Source organism: Herpailurus yagouaroundi, unplaced genomic scaffold (genome assembly GCF_014898765.1).
Source record: "Herpailurus yagouaroundi ecotype Mexico unplaced genomic scaffold, PumYag 161, whole genome shotgun sequence".
NCBI lineage: Eukaryota > Metazoa > Chordata > Mammalia > Carnivora > Felidae > Herpailurus > Herpailurus yagouaroundi.
In genome coordinates, this window is record NW_024412402.1 from 4,777,015 (window position 1) to 4,790,444 (window position 13,430).

Genomic DNA, 13,430 nt, shown 5'->3' on the forward strand with positions numbered 1-13,430 from the left:
CTGCTCCTCCCCCACTCACGCTCTGTCTCTCTCTCTCTCAAAAATAAATAAACATTAAAAAAAATTAAATAGAAGCTCCACTCTTTTCCCTATAGGGAATCCAGGTGTAAAAGCTCTCTTTTCTTGGAATGTTACATACCCTTTTCTAGCTTTCCTTTATCGAACATGTCTCCAATCCCCATCCATTTTGTGACTAGCATAGAATTAGGAAGACCATGCTTTTGGATTTATATTTATTTTCTGGAAAGAAACAGCTTTGGGGGCTCCTGGGTGGCGCAGTCGGTTAAGCGTCTGACTTCAGCCAGGTCACGATCTCGCGGTCCGTGAGTTCGAGCCCCGCGTCAGGCTCTGGGCTGATGGCTCAGAGCCTGGAGCCTGTTTCCGATTCTGTGTCTGCCTCTCTCTCTGCCCCTCCCCCGTTCATGCTCTGTCTCTCTCTGTCCCAAAAATAAATAAAAACGTTGAAAGAAACAGCTTTGGTCCACCTTGCTCCTGACATGTTCCTCCATAGCACCATAGCACAAGGGAAATACTAAAAAATCAGAAAATATGTTTTCTTATATCTCTCCTCTGATTTTTATGATTTATTTTCTGAAAGAGTACTATGTGAGTAGAAATGAAACCAAAAAATGTAGAATTGAATCAAGGTGATATTTATAAATGTTTCTTTGAGAGAAGCACTTACAGAACGGTAGAGCAAGGACCTCTGAAAAATCTACTCCTCCAGCAAAGCAATGAGAACACCAGCAAAAATGGTCAAAATCAATTTTTTCAGAACTCTAGAAATTGACCAAAGGCTTGCAAAAATCTGAGGAGCATTTGTTTAAGAAAAATGGTGGAATCTCATTAAGCACAGTGAGCACTGTGGCATTTTAGCTTGCCTTATTCCCACCCCTCTCTCCACACCTCTGCAATAGCCTTAGAAACCAACAGCTTTGGGACACCTCGGTGGCTCAGTCAATTGAGTTTCCAACTTCAGCTCAGGTCATGATCTCACAGTTCATGAGTTCAATCCCTAGGTCAGGCTCTGTGCTGACAGCTCAGAGTCTGGAGTCTGCTTCGGATTCTGTGTCTCCCTCTCTCTCTGCCCATCCCGCACTCATGCTCTGTCTCTGTCTCTCTCTAAGATAAGTGAACATTAAAAAAACAAACAAACAAACAAACAAACAAACCCAACAGCTTTGCCATTATGGGAGCCATGGAAACCAGCAAATTAGCAGCCAGTGGAAGAGGGCAGAATGGGTTTGGAGTGTTCCAAAAGTCTCATTTCCAGAGAATTGTCACTGTGTGACCTATCTGGAAATTGCCTGTAAATCAGAAATCTCAGGTTTCATTAGCTGACCACCAGGTGAACTGAGCAGAGACTTCAGTGGCCACACATGATAAAGAAGACAGATGGGGCACCTGGGTGGCTCAGTCAGTTGAGCGTTTGACTCTTGATTTTGGCTCAGGTCATGGTCCCAGGATCATGGGCTCTGCAGGGCTGAGCTCCGCTCTGCTGATTGTGGAGCTTACTTGGGATTTTCTCTCTCTCCCTCTGCCCCTCTCCCCCACTTGCTTGCTCACTCTCTCTAAAATAAAAAATAATAATAATAAAAAGAAGATAGACCTCACAGAATTAATTTGTAAAAATCACTAAACAGACAAAAGTAGCAGTAGCAACAATCAATAATACCAACAGAAACTACAACAAACCCTGGGAGGGAGGGGTATCACATATCCAGGATGACCACATTATATTTTTTAAATGTCCAGTTTTCAACAAAAGATTACAAGACCTACAAAGGAACAAGAAAGTCTGGTCGGTGCACAGGAAAAAAAAAACTGTCCTTAAGGAAGCCTATATATTAGACTTAGTAGACAAAGATGTTATCTCAAGTATTATAAATACGTTCAAAAAGTAAAAGAAACCATGTCTAGAGAGTGAAAGGAAAGTATGAGAATAATGTCTCATCAAGTAAAGAATATTATTAAAGACATAAAAATGATTTAAAAGAAAACAAATAGAAATTCTGCCATGGAAAAGTATGACTGAAATGAAAATTTCAGTAGAAGCACTTAACAATAGATTTTAAGTAGAAAGAGAAAGTATCATTTAACTTGAAGATATTCAATAAAAATACTGGAAAATTTAACCAAATAAATGTGAGACTTGTATACTGAAAACTATAACACAGGACCCAGAATAGCCAAAATGATCTTGGAAAAACAACAATAACAACAAAGTTGGACTTAAACTGCCTACAATTTCAAAACTTAGTATTTAAGCTATAGTTATCAAGATAATGTGATAATGGGATAAGGATAGACATATATAAACCAATGGAAAAGAATTGAGAGTCCAGAAATAAACCCATACACTTATAATCAACTGATTTTTGATAAGGGTGCCAAGACAATCTGATGGGGGAAAGAATAGTCTTTTCAACAAATGGAATAACTGGATATCGACATGCAAAAAAATGAAACTGAACCCATAACTCATACTATATAAAAAATTAGCTTAAAGTGGGTAAAAAATCTAAATGTAAGTGTTTATACATCCTGCCCCCCCCCCAAAAAAAACACGTATAACATTTCATGGCCTTGGATTAGGCAACACTTTAATAGATATAATGCCTAAAGCATAAGCAACCAAAGAAAAAATAGATAAATTGGACTTCATCAAAACTAAAAGCTTTCATTCTACAAAGAACACTATCAAGAAAGTGCAAGGATAATCCAAATAATGGGAGAAAATATTGCAAATCATCTATCTGGTAAGGGCCTAGTATCCAGAGGATACTTACAACTCAACAATAAAAGAACACTTACAACTCAACAATAAAAAGACAAGTATCCCAACTTAAAAATGGGCAATGAGTACTTTCTCCATAGAATATACACAAAAGTGAAAGAGTATGTTAAAAGATGCTCAGCATCATTAGTTATTAGGAAAATGCAAATAAAACTGCCAAGAGATACCACTTCACAGACAGCGGGATGGCTAAATGACATAACGAGTGTCCACAAGGATATGGAAAATCTGTAACCCTTCTGCATTGCTGATCGGAATGTAGTCAATTTGGAAAAACAGTTTGGCAATTCTTCAAAAAAATTAAACAGAGTTACTATTACATGACCCAGCAACTCCACTCATAGTTATGTACTCAAGAGAATTCAGAACATATGTCCACACAAAAACTTGGACATGAGTGTTCATAGGAGTGTTATTCCTAAAGCCAAAAGGTGGGAAACAACCCAAGTGCCCATTTATTCTTGAATAGATGCAAGAATAAGGTATATACAACAATGAAATTTTACTCAACTACAAAAGGGAATGAAGTACTGATAGATGCTACAACATGGATGAGCGTTGAAAACATTATGCTAAGTGAAAGAAGCCAGACACAAAAGACCACATATTGTATGATAGCACTTATATGAAATATCCAGGATAGGCAAACTGATAGAGACCAAGTAAGTATTTTCCAGGGACAGGGTGGGGGTGGATGGTGGGAGGGGTGGTAGGGAGGAACAGGGAGAATGAGAAGTGACTGCTAATTGGTTTGGGGGTTCTTTTTGGGGTGTTGGAAGTACTCTGGAATTAGTTATGATAGTTTCATCATTGTGTGAATATACTGAAATCCACTGAAATGAATTTTATGGTATGTGATTTAGATTTCAGTAAAAATATTTATTTATATAATATTATGTGCAAGCAAGTTAGGGGTAGTAGAAAGAATGCAGCAGAACTTTAGTATTAGATACTGTTTAGGAACCTGGCTTTGGGAGAGTTTTAATCTATCTTAACTTCAATTTCCATTTCTAAAAATTGGGGCATTAATACAAATCTTACATATTTTAATGTATGTTAAATGAGAAATATATGTAAACTGTTTTGGGGGATGGATGGAGTGGGTCTGGTACACAATAGGTGTATAACACATGTTGATTTGTTCTCTCCCTTCTTTCCGCTCTTTCTTTCTTCCTTCCAGCTTTCCGTCCTTCCTTCCTTCCTGCCTGTCTGCCTACCTGCCTGCCAGATTAAGGTAGTGGGTCAGGAGAAAAGAAAATATAGGAGTTTTGCTGTTGATATGGAGACAGTAGTCTAAACCTCCCTGTGAATTGAGGGCAGACGATTGGGGCAGAGCGGGGAAACTGACAAGCAGAATTGTTCCATTCATTTAGTACATTGTGGAGCTCAGCCCAAGAGAGAGCCTGTATGAAGTCATCAACACTGCCTTTAGGGAGGAGGGAGCTGTTGGCTACAGGGACAGCTGTTGACAAAACAAAATTGATCTTTGATTCCTCCAGAAGGGACTTGAGTTTTCTTGAGGATAGACCACAAGAAAACTTGTTGAAAAAAAAAAAATAGATGTATTTGGACTTCCCACTATTCCTTCACCCCTTTCTCTGTAATTTTGGATTCTAGTTCCTGGAAATTCATACTTTTTAAAAAGCTCCATAGATGATTCTAGAACAGTTCTTTTTATCTTGAATGTGCATCCAGATCACACGGAGCATCTTGCTAACATGCAGTTTCTGATTCAGTAGGTCTGGTGAGGGGCCTGGGACTCCTCATTTATAACAGGCTCCCAGGTAATGCCAAGACGTTGCTGATCCCTGGAGTTCACCTTACATAGCCAGGGTTTAGAAGCTGATGTAAGTAAACCAGGTTGGAACTGAATGTCAGACTAGTTGTTAAGGTCAGAAAAGCTGTGTTCTGTGACTGTACTGGGTACCCCAAAATTTCTAGTCGGCCTAGAGCTTATATGCTGATACTTCATGCTGTAGAATGTGGTAGGCACTTCCATACCTCACTGGTCTCTTTAGAAAGGAGAGCTTTCAGAGAGCAGAGAGAAGCTAGTCTTCCTAAGGTTAGAGTCTAAAGAGAGCTTCCCTAAAATTCCCCCGGAGCAACCGCACTGGTGAATGCAGGGATCATCAACCTGAGGCACCTTGGCTGGTTTTGATCTAGTCTCCTGGGTGTGTCAGAGGTGGGAGGGATGCAGCATTCCCACCAAGGAGAATAGAGCAGAGACTTTAGAGTCACAGAGGCCTCCGTTTGAATCCTGCCCCTCACGTTGTAACCTTGGACTGTACTTACCTGTTCTGAAAGTCAGTTCTTTAAGTCCTTTTATGGAGTTAATAAAACAAACCTTGCAGGATCACATCAAGGTGTAAGAGAGAATGCAGGTAACATGCCTGCCATAGTCTGCCTTTGGTACATGGTGGTTCTTAGCTACCCATGGAAGGGCAGGGTGCATATTTGAGAGGAAGGGCCACCAGGGAGAGGGAGGGGCCTGGAGAATGTTTATAATACTCTCATTTGTTTACCAACAATGGATGCTTCCGTCAGCACGTTGACTTAGGGATAATTGGGTTGTACCTTTTGGCTTTTTGGATCAGGGCAGTGGGTGTTGTGCTTTTGAGGATCCCATGGTGTGGTTCTTTATGCCTTAGAGGGTAATCTAGTGGTCAGCTGTTTAGAAGATACAACTCATCCTTCTCATTCCCCGAGGCTTACAAATTCTTAGAGAGAGAACACACTATTGTATATGATATTAAGAATTTTTAAGCTGATCAAGCCCTAAGAGACCATTTTAGTCAAACTTCCTCATTTATGTCTGAGAAAACTGTACACAGAAAGATTAAACTTGCCTAAGGCTATAGCCATACTTAGTGGCAGTGTCAGGGTTAGGACCACATTGCCTACCTCCTTCCATCTAGCCAGGTGCTTTCTCCACTGTATAGATTTACCACCCTGTTAATACATGCCTGTTCCTACTTAGCCTTTGAGATTCAGATGGGCCAAAGTCAAGGTCTGGTACCTTTTAGTTTTAATATTTAATACATCATTATAATTCAATATACTATATGATTTAAAATTTTTAATTTAATATTTTATTTTAATGTGTGTATACTTTGTGGTGTATTTGGGTCTCTTACTAGTCTATTTGCATTTTATAGAACTTGGAGAGAAATGTACTATTGCAATAATTATTATCTTTGCTTAGTACCTTTTGTTGGTCACAACTTTGGCTTCATATAAGCCTAAATTGTGTGTCGGGAGCATAGTTGGTTTGGCACAGTGCTTTACCCACATTGCCTCATTTGCATCTTTGGTCATTGGACTAGGGTTGCTGGGCATTGAGTAAACTGCTCAAGGTCATACAGCTTTAGGGGAAAATAACTCCTGCCTTACAGTCAATTGTGGTCAGACTCCAGGCTGCCAGCAGTTTGTCTTTGTGGAATAAGAGGAATGAGAACAAAATGATGAGATTTTGAAAGAGAATGTAAAAATTTATTTAACTTAAGGGCTTGCCTTTTATTTGAGCATTACAGCTTTTTGATATTTTCTTATAAAAATGTCTTTCCGGTTGTGAAATTATGGTCATTGTAGCTTGTAGGTAGGAGAGCCTCCTCTTTCATCTTTTCTTCTTTTTTTTTAATGTCCTTATTTGGCAAAATGAACAATTGGCATCTTTTCTAGGTCCCTGAAGTCCAGAGTCTGGAGACTGAGGATCTATGATGATTTACTTTGTATAGTAACATCTAGAAATGCCTTGTGTTATTGTGGCAAGAAGCAGGGATTGTTGGCATTTAAGTAGGAGCTGGAAAGTTGTTTCAGGAAGTGTTCAAAGACCACCTTCTCAATAAGTGGGAGATTGAATCCTTTTTCTCCCCCCTGTTCTCTATATTAGGTTTCCAGAACTTAATCACAGTTGAAAGTTTATGCCCTTTGACGCCATCTTCCTTTAACTTTGAGACCCTGGAAAGCACCATTCTAATCTGTGCTACTATTAATTTAATTTTTATTTTTAAGTTCCACATATAAGTGACATCATGCAGTATTTGTTTTTCTGTGGGTGGCTTATTTCATTTAGCATTACGTCCTCCAGTTTTATTCATGTCACAGATGGTAGGATTTCCTTCTTTTGTAAAGCCTGAATAGTATTTCAGTGTGTGTGTGTGTGTGTGTGTGTGTGTGTGTGTGTGTGTGTGTATAATTCATATACTCATATATATGTATATACTTCCCAATTTCTTTATCTGCTCATCTGTCAACAGACACTTTTGTTGTTTCCATGTCTTGGTGACTATGAATAATGAACATGGGAGTGCAAATATCTTTTAGAGAAAGTGATTTTATTTCCTGTGGATATATACCCAGAAGTGGGACTGCTAGATCATATAGTAGCTGTATTTTTAATGTTTTTTCCTCCATATTGTTTCCCATAATGGTTATGTCAGTTTACCATTAACTTTTAAATGTTGCCAGGACTAGTATCCAAAATCTATAAAGAGCTCACCAAACTCCACACCCGAAAAACAAATAACCCAGTGAAGAAATGGGCAGAAAACATGAATAGACACTTCTCTAAAGAAGACATCCGGATGGCCAACAGGCACATGAAAAGATGCTCAACGTCGCTCCTTATCAGGGAAATACAAATCAAAACCACACTCAGATATCACCTCACGCCAGTCAGAGTGGCCAAAATGAACAAATCAGGACACTATAGATGCTGGAGAGGATGTGGAGAAACGGGAACCCTCTTGCACTGTTGGTGGGAATGCAAACTGGTGCAGCCACTCTGGAAAACAGTGTGGAGGTTCCTCCGAAAATTAAAAATAGACCTACCCTATGACCCAGCAATAGCACTGCTAGGAATTTACCCAAGGGATACAAGAGTACTGATGCATAGGGGCACTTGTACCCCAATGTTTATAGCAGCACTCTCAACAATAGCCAAATGATGGAAAGAGCCTAAATGTCCATCAACTGATGAATGGATAAAGAAATTGTGGTTTATATAAACAATGGAGTACTACATAGCAATGAGAAAGAACGAAATATGGCCCTTTGTAGCAACGTGGATGGAACTGGAGAGTGTTATACTAAGTGAAATAGGTCATACAGAGAAAGACAGATACCATATGTTGTCAGTCTTATGTGGATCCTGAGAAACTTAACAGAAACCCATGGGGGAGGGGAAGGAAAAAAAAAAAAAGAGGTTAGAGTGGGAGAGAGCCAAAGCATAAGAGACTCTTAAAAACTGAGAACAAACTGAGGGTTGATGCGGGGTGGGAGAGAGGGGAGGGTGGGTGATGGGTATTGAGGAGGGCACCTTTTGGGATGAGCACTGGGTGTTGTATGGAAACCAATTTGACAATAAATTTCATATATTGAAAAAAATAAAAAATGGGGCGCCTGGGTGGCGCAGTCGGTTAAGCGTCCGACTTCAGCCAGGTCACGATCTCGCGGTCCGTGAGTTCGAGCCCCGCGTCAGGCTCTGGGCTGATGGCTCAGAGCCTGGAGCCTGTTTCCGATTCTGTGTCTCCCTCTCTCTCTGCCCCTCCCCTGTTCATGCTCTGTGTCTCTCTGTCCCCAAAATAAATAAATGTTGAAAAAAAAAAAAGAAAAAAATAAAAAAAAAATAAAAATAAATGTTGCCAGGAGGTATTTTCTTTTTCCTTTCTTGAATTGAAGTGTAATTAACATGCAATGTTATATTAGTTTCAGGTATACAATATAATGATTCAGCAATTCTGTACATTACTGAGTGCTCACAGGGAAGTTGAACCTTTTAAGCTCCTATTTCTAACATTAACATATGTAGTCACCCCAAAATCAGAAGTTGGTTTCATTCATTTTTAGGCAGAAAAAGAAGCATTGGGGGCACTTGGTGTCTGGTTGAAGAGTGGGTTGGTGTGTGAGGAGGTGAAATAAGACAAGAAGAGAAGTTAGGGCTCAGTGCTTCCAAATCCCCAAACAGAAGAGGAAGTAGAAAAGGGATCCCCAGCAGAGGGAGGAAGCAGGTTTGGATGCCCCCTTTCTCTGGCCAGCCTGCGGGAGTTCCTGCCTGGAAAGACAAGGCTGTCTGTGCACCTGGGAGGAAGTGCACTGCAGGGTGCCCAGGTCAGTTACCCCTGGAGAGAAATGGCTTTCCTTAGTTCTTCTGTGTTACACTTTGGCACATCTTTGGAGGGCACAGCATTTTACCAAAAAATTCAAATGTGTTGTTGTGACTGCGTAACTGGACAGTTCAATAGTGAAAACATACAGGACAGTTTCATCAGTGGGCCATGAACCCAACTCTCAAGGATGGGGGGTGGGCCAGTGTGGAGATCTGACAGAATGTGGTAGAGGCAGCTCTCCAGAGGCAAAGTCAAGGAAACATGCTACTCACAGGAATCCCCTTACATCCAGTTCTTTACAAGTGTGTTGATTTTCTCATATCCTACTTTGTTCCTGTAGGATTTAAGGTAACTTACAGAAATACAAGGTTTAATAAGTAAGGAATAAAAGATATAGGGAAAATAAGGGTAGAAAGAACACGATAATAAGAGGAAGGTGGGGTTCGTTATTTCAGAAATGTTTGCTGGACGTCTCTACAGATGTGGTCCTGTTGTTGGCACGGAGAGAAGACAAGCCTCTGCCTCTGTGGAGTTGCTGATGTGCTGACTAGCAAGGCTACTGACACGCAGCCCTGAATCCAGCCCATAACTTTCCCTTTTCAACATCATTCCATTAGTTGAGTCACGGGAGCATCCTTTAATACATTTAATTCCCTTAGATGCTACTGACTTCTACCATTAATCATGAACTGTGATTTCTTTTTTTCTTCTGGTATTGATTTGATACTATGTATTAGCATTTAAATATCATAACTGTATACTATGGCATCTTATTTTTTTAAAAACAAAGCAAATGGCTCTCCTGATAACAGACTCTATTTCCAGCCTTGTGTACAAATGCAATTTTGTCACTTAAGTAATTTGTTAATATATTAATTTCAGAGTTCTCTGTAGCTGTTTCCTGAAGCTTTGAGAAGCACTATCTTAAGAAATTAAAGTCTTGGGGCACCTGGGTGGCTCGGTTGGTTGAGTGTCTGACTCTTGGTTTCGGCTCAGGTCATGGTCTCGTGGTTCATTGGTTGGAGCCCCGCCTGTAGCACAGAGTCTGATGGGATCCTCTCTCCTTCTCACTCTCTGTCCCTCCCCCCTCACTCTCCCTGTCTCTCTCTCAAAATAAACTTAAAAAAAAAGAAATTAAAGTCTTGTTCAATGAACATCTTTTTTTTTTTTTAACGTTTTTTTATTTTTGAGAGACAGAGGGAGACAGAGCACAAGCAGGGGAGGGTCAGAAAGAGAGAGGAAGACACAAAATCCAAAGCATGCTCCAGGCTCCAAGCTGCCAGCAAAGAGCCTGACGTGCGGCTTGAATGCACGAACTGTGAGATCATGACCTAAACCCATGAACCGTGAGATGATGACCTGAGCCAAAGTCAGATGCTCAATCAGCTGAGCCACCCAGGCGCCCCAATGAGCATCTTTCAATTGAGAATTTTCACTTCAATGATTTTTAAAATAATATGGGTAAAGGTTATTTTTAAGTGATCATTGAAATTGAAACATAAAATCTAAAAATTCTAATGACACTTGTGGATCCTGAGAATACAATAGATGCCATTTGGAGATGTACTGATTTATTTAAATTATTTATAATGTATTGATTATTAATGATTAATATATCATATTTTAGGAACTGATATAAATATTATCACTATTTTATTTTTTGGCATCAACACAATTACGTAAGAGGTGATGCATATTACCTTTTCTATGAGTACGTTTTTGGATCCTCACAATATATGTTCTCAAACCAGAGATTATAATCTAGTTGGTGCACAGTAGGGCCAGACATCTGCATTTCAAAAGCTCTGTAGTTCTTGTCAGGTGGCCCGGGTTGAGAACTGCTCCGCTAGATGTTGTGGAGAAAACAAATCAGACATCAGAGCCTGGTGACAAGTGGGAGCAGAGAAGGAAGTGACTATTTTTGAGCCCTCTTAAGCAGAACTTTGTGATAGAGTTGCTTTCTAGCTGTTGTATTTAATTCTCACCACAATCCTGAGCAGGGAAACCTTACTTTCATTTTATAGCAACTAAGACCTGGCAGTTGACCAGAAGCTGATACGTAAAAGAGCTAAGATATAAAAATATTTGTTTGGGACTATGAGCAGGGATTTGAACCCAGGCCCCCACTTTTTTTTTTTTGGCCGTGGATTCCCTCCAGTGTATGACATCTACTATGAAAGATTCTATAAGCAGAAAGGGATTTGGTTCAGGTATAACAGGAACATTACCTTGATCTTCTGAAATTGGTGCTTGGTGCTTTTATTTTGTAAGTAATTCCGAGGAACTCTCATATTTATTAACTAGGATTATTAAGGGTGCTGTTTCATTGTAGGTAGAAATAAACTTTCTCGCTGTTTTACTCTGAGGGAATAAGTATTATCATTAAAAAAAAATTTTTTTTTAAGTTTGTTTTTAAATTTATTTTGAGACAGAGAGAGAGAGGGAGAGAGGAAGGGAGACAATGAGCAAGGGAGGGGCAGAGAGAGAGACGGGGACAAAGGACTTGAAGCAAGCTCTGTGCTGACAGCAGAGAGCCCGACGTGGAGCTGAACTTACAAACCATGGGATCATGACCAGAGCCAAAGTCCACCGCTTAACCGACTGAGCCACCCAGGTGCCTCTGTACTATCATTTTTATTTGCTTAGTTTAGAGCAGTATTTCTCAACTGGGGGTGATTTTGCTGCCCAGGGGCATTTGGTTGTGTCTGGAGGCATTTTTGGTTGTCACAGCTGGTGGTGGTGGGATTGTTCCTGACATCTAGTGAGTAGAAGCGAGAGGTGATATAACACATCCTGTAGTGCACCAGACAGCCCCCACCACAAGGAGATATCCAGCCCCAAATGTCAATAGTGCTGAGGTTGTGAAACCTTGCTTTAGAGGAACGGAAATTACCGGATATGTGGAGTATTAATGGTTTTAATAATAACAAGTAAATGCTATTTATTAAATATCCATGGTGTTCTGAAACCTTTGATTTATGTTTTTGGTATCACTTCCAAAGGAACATTAAAAATGATTTCTAACCTCAGGAAGCTTCCACACCTATGGAAAACCGAGAGAGATCTGGGAATTTGAGCTTCTATCAAAAGGGAAAAATCACAGTCCATACAAGGAGAAGGAGATACGCACAGCAGCAGGGAAGATGGCCCCTTCTGCATGGGTGGGTAAGAGCAGGATATCTCAAGTCGGGAAGAAAAGGTCTGTGTTGTGTACCTACTTCTCCATTGGCTATCCGTGTGACCTTGAACCAATATATTGAACTGCTCTATTCTCTGGTTTGTAAAATGGGGATAATGGTAGTACTTATTCATAAGGTTTTTGGGGAGCTTTTAATGAGATGATACGTGTAAGGTGCAATGTCTGGCATAGAGAGAGCACTCATTAAATTCTTATTTTTCTTGTTATTTATTAGAGAGATTCCACTGAGGTGGTGCCTGGGAGCTGCTCATACCTCCTCCAGAGGGGAATTCCAAGGATCGCAGGCTTCACCCCATCCTTGAGCAATGAAAGGTGAGTCAGGGCTCCAGGACATGGCCTGTCCAGCTGGTAATGAGCCGTCTGTCACAGCTGAGTGGCGATGGAGCTGGGCTTGGTTGGCTAAGGGGAAGGCAGAAAGGAGGAGTAACAAATTCTTTTCTCTTGTGAAACTTTGTAAACTGAAGGCCTTTATCTCAGTCCACAGAGGAGCAGCAGAGTAGGGAGCAGGTGTGTGAATCTCTTCACTGGTAAATGAGAACTATGTTTTAGAGCTGAGGCTGTCCTAGCTTCCTTCCCCAGGCAGGAAGTGAGCTCCCTTGTTCCCACAATCCTTTAGGGGAGAGGATAGGTTGGCTTGGCCCCCCAGAGATTAGGGTGAGGACAGAGAACTGGGGGTGTTCTTGCCGTGGACACTTGGCAGATTCTCAGATTCTCTGCTGATGAGGTCATTTCTGCCTCTTCACCTTTGTTTGACATGGGGTTTACCAGAGAAGGGCACCCTATCCTTATCCTTTGTTACACACACCCTTGCTGCCTTTTCCTTTTGTCAACACAGGATGGTATTTTTAGTTTTCTTTCACTGATATCATTGCAACCTTATGTCCTTGTTCCTTCCTCATCCAGGGCCATATATCTTCTAGACTAGGAGTTCCAGAGGGAGGTGTGTGGGGACGGCCATGTTTGATATGTGCAGGCATGGGGCCATTAGCTGGATCTAACAGCCTCCTCTTTTGCTGTTGTGTGATTTCATGGGTTCCCGGACCTGGGCTTTCCTTGTCTTGTGTTGTGTCTATCTTGACTCCTTTCGTTGGCTGCGTTCTGTTTCAGGTTGTAGGAAAGGCTGTTGGAGGGTGGGTGGCTGAGAATAGGGACCTCCCAGGAGGGGTGAGGGACATGGCAGCTCTTTTCAACACAGATCCCTATTTATTTATCTTCTAACATCCTTTGGATATTCCATGTCTCGATCTATGCCAGGAACTTCCTGGAGGTTTGTTTCCGAGAGACGGGCTTTTTTCTAAGAGGGGACAGAGAAAATGGTTGCGAAGCA